Genomic DNA, 3476 nt, shown 5'->3' with positions numbered 1-3476 from the left:
GAGGGCAGGACTTTGGCCACGCCCTCCGAGCGTGGGCATTCAGGACTGACCTGGAACTGGGATACGTTGTAATTGAGATTAACAAGAAATATTTCATTATTCTTTCTAAATGAATTTTGAATCTTTATCATATACAATAAGACCTTGATATCGCTCGTCCACGTTACCCCAAATCGTCCCGATTTGGTAAGAAAATTAGATATGACGAAAAGAGAATGCCAAAATCAGCGATACTTAGCAGAGAAAACAGGAGATCCATGATCAGTGGAGCTCTTGAAATTATACGAAGAGATCAGGAAATGCCGTGGCAACGTCTCGATTATTGCACAAGATCACACGGTTGTGTAATCAGTGCAGGCTTCGAGATGGGCTGCGCTGGTTACAGGATTGACACGTCTGGTTGACATGCCCTTCTGCATCCATCACTATCGTATCTGAAAAACTTTATACACGTAACTAGTGCATACGATAGTTGTAGAGGGGACAGGGTAAAGGGCGTAGGAGCAGAAATTATGCAGATGCATGTTATGAGATAATGGGTAATAGTAGATATGAATTAACTAGCTGAAAATAACATGCAGTATAAATTGAAAAGATATCAAAAGTATGTATACATTGCTAATTATTAACATATTATGTCATAATGTTTAAAGACAATTAAAAAATTAGCAAATAAGTTATGCTAAGTTATAGTATATACTCATAAATTGGTATATCCAGTAATGGTAAATATAGTACAAAAAGATACAAGAGTACGACTTGCGAATAGGCATCGGGTGATGCGGTAACTTGCTCATAGTGCGATGCAACCAACACGCGACCAAGCTCGAATCATCAGCTGTTGCAAGTCAGGTATCTGTTTAAGATCAGACTGGGGAAAAAGTCATTAGGAGTCCCGGGCTTCAGGATGAACCCGAGAGTTGCAACAATGCAAGGAGTTGACTGCATCAGGAACCGTATACAGCATAGAATGGTCCTGGTAGTCGACAGATGTGGTAGTTACCAGCAGGAACTATCTGTAAGGTATAGCGAAATTAGTATTTCATATTGAAAAATAATCATATATGCAATATAACATATGATTTGGCAATAACAAGAAATAGGAAGTATTTACCTGAATTCATGTTATCTGCTGCCAATACTTACGCAATAGCATCGAGGGATGAACTATGTGCAAAATATATGTCTGATATGATAAATGATGAGTATGCAAAAATGATAAGTTAAGGTGTAATTCTTCCATTTACTAACTGAGTCTAGTCCTTCGGGGAGTGAAGGCACGGCATATGAGCCAAGGTCAGTAGCAAATTAGAAAGAACAATGTAAATGTGTATGATGCATGTAAAAAAAAAAATAATAGCCAAATTACCAACCATATCTAATCCTTTAAATAGGCGTGACCGGAAGTCAAGATTTGGGGGCAAAGTGGTTAAAAAAATATGAATATGCTTATGAAAGAAAAAAAATAATCCAAATATCAACCGAATCCAGTCCTTCAATGAATTAGAAGGCACGGCATGTGTCAGATTGGATGAGACTGGAAAAAAATAAATGTTAATGAGAGCTGAAAGAAAAACAAAATTAATATAATATTGACCTGGCGGTCGTTCCGTTGTGGAATAGGTGATTTACCTTGATTGACCATGCTAGTGGTCGGTAAGATCATGCGCCAAATTGAACTCGTCCCGTGGGGAAACGCTGTCTTAACTCGAGAACAAAGATAAATATGATGAATTATTAGACTATGCTAGGATATTTCAATTGCGTGGCCGAACTCGTCCTTCTGAAATAAGGTGCGGCGTAATAGCCAAGATCGGGGCAACTGAAAGAAATACCATTAATATGTGCATAGCTAATGTAAAAAAATGCAGAGTTAGCAAGCCTGAGACGTCTGATAATTGATAAGCGCGCTGTCTCTGTTTGAGAGAAATAATTGCGACGTCAGGTTGTCAAGATCTCCAAAAGGCGCGTTGCACCGGAGTGCGAAAAATTAACCCGTAATTCGCGGTTTATTCAATATTGGTACCATAGATACGCGGAATTAGGGTGTGAGATGCATATGCAATGGGCGTCATGCAATGAAGGCCCGATAAGTGAGGTACAGTAGCTGGAGAAAGGCAAGTTAAGCTGAAAAGCTATAAAATATGAAATGATAAATAAACCTTTTCCTGACTGTCCTAATGAACGTCGCGTTCAGTAATATCATGATAAGATATTTGGCGTTCCGATTGACCCATGAAATGTTTCGAAAGGTCGGAAACTCGGAGAGGCCTATGATGATAATACATTAGTTAATGTTGTCGAAGTCGACAATTGCTTAAAAATAAAAATAATGACAACCATATCATATGATGATCAAAGTTACTTGCAATTAAACAATGAAATATGGAAGTAACAATAATCAGTAATGCAATGAAAAATGCAAAGATAGTCGAATATGACTATACAATGAAATAGGAATAAAGCTAAGAAACGAACATGCATCTGTCAACATTTCTAGCTAAATGTGATGATAAATCATAATATGAAGTGATGAAACATGTTAAGATATGAAATAATTGTCATAGAGATTGTAATGAATTAACAATCATAAGTACACAAAGTCATATGAGTAACAAAATTATCAAAAACATAGACTGTCGAATGTTGAGAAATATAGAATTTCACACAGATAGCATAAATAATTAGTCCAATTATCGAATTACAGATGACAGTTGTGAGGTCAGGAGTGTGACCATTGAACGATTCACAAATGACAAAGTATGTCATGTTACAGAAGATGCAGAAATATAAGTCATGCATTAGAAATATAGTACAACATATATGCAGACAATAAGATAAATGAAAATGTAGAGAAAATCACAGTTAAGATATATATAAATCTTAATTGTCGCAAACGATTTTCTTACGAATTCACACGTGCAAGAATGACATAGGATAAGGTCACATACAGAACGCGGTCATAAAGTGACCGAGGTCACATGTGAAGCTATCATCCTAATTAACACGGACATGAAGTCGACCATAAGGGACAGAATGGTCGCGAGAAAATTAACACATTGTCAAAGTTTTATGTTCAGATTGACCATACGAACGGGTCAAGGGTCAAGTAAGGTCATATGCAAAATACATTTAATTTAATGTATATTAAAGCAAAAAGAAAAGAAATTATATGAAATTCCCATAATAAAGGAGCAAATATAATAAATGCTAACGCAAAGTGAATTACATTTCCACGAATACATAGTGTAAACCATATTCAAGAAATTAAAATATGTAAATTCACAAGAAAAATAATCACACGAGATCAAATAACGAATCTGAAACATGTAATTTGATAATATATTTTTGTTCGAAGAAATTCGATATGTTAAATTTCGCATAGAAACGAAAACTTAAGAAAATCACACAGACATTAGAAATTCTACATAAGAAATTTCGAAGTTATTGCTATAAACATTATGATATGTTTTTAC

This window comes from Penaeus japonicus, unplaced genomic scaffold (genome assembly GCF_977035675.1).
Source record: "Penaeus japonicus unplaced genomic scaffold, GWHDUDI00000001_assembly GWHDUDI00000033, whole genome shotgun sequence".
In the NCBI taxonomy this organism is placed as follows: domain Eukaryota; kingdom Metazoa; phylum Arthropoda; class Malacostraca; order Decapoda; family Penaeidae; genus Penaeus; species Penaeus japonicus.
Note: the sequence above shows the minus strand (reverse complement) of the source record.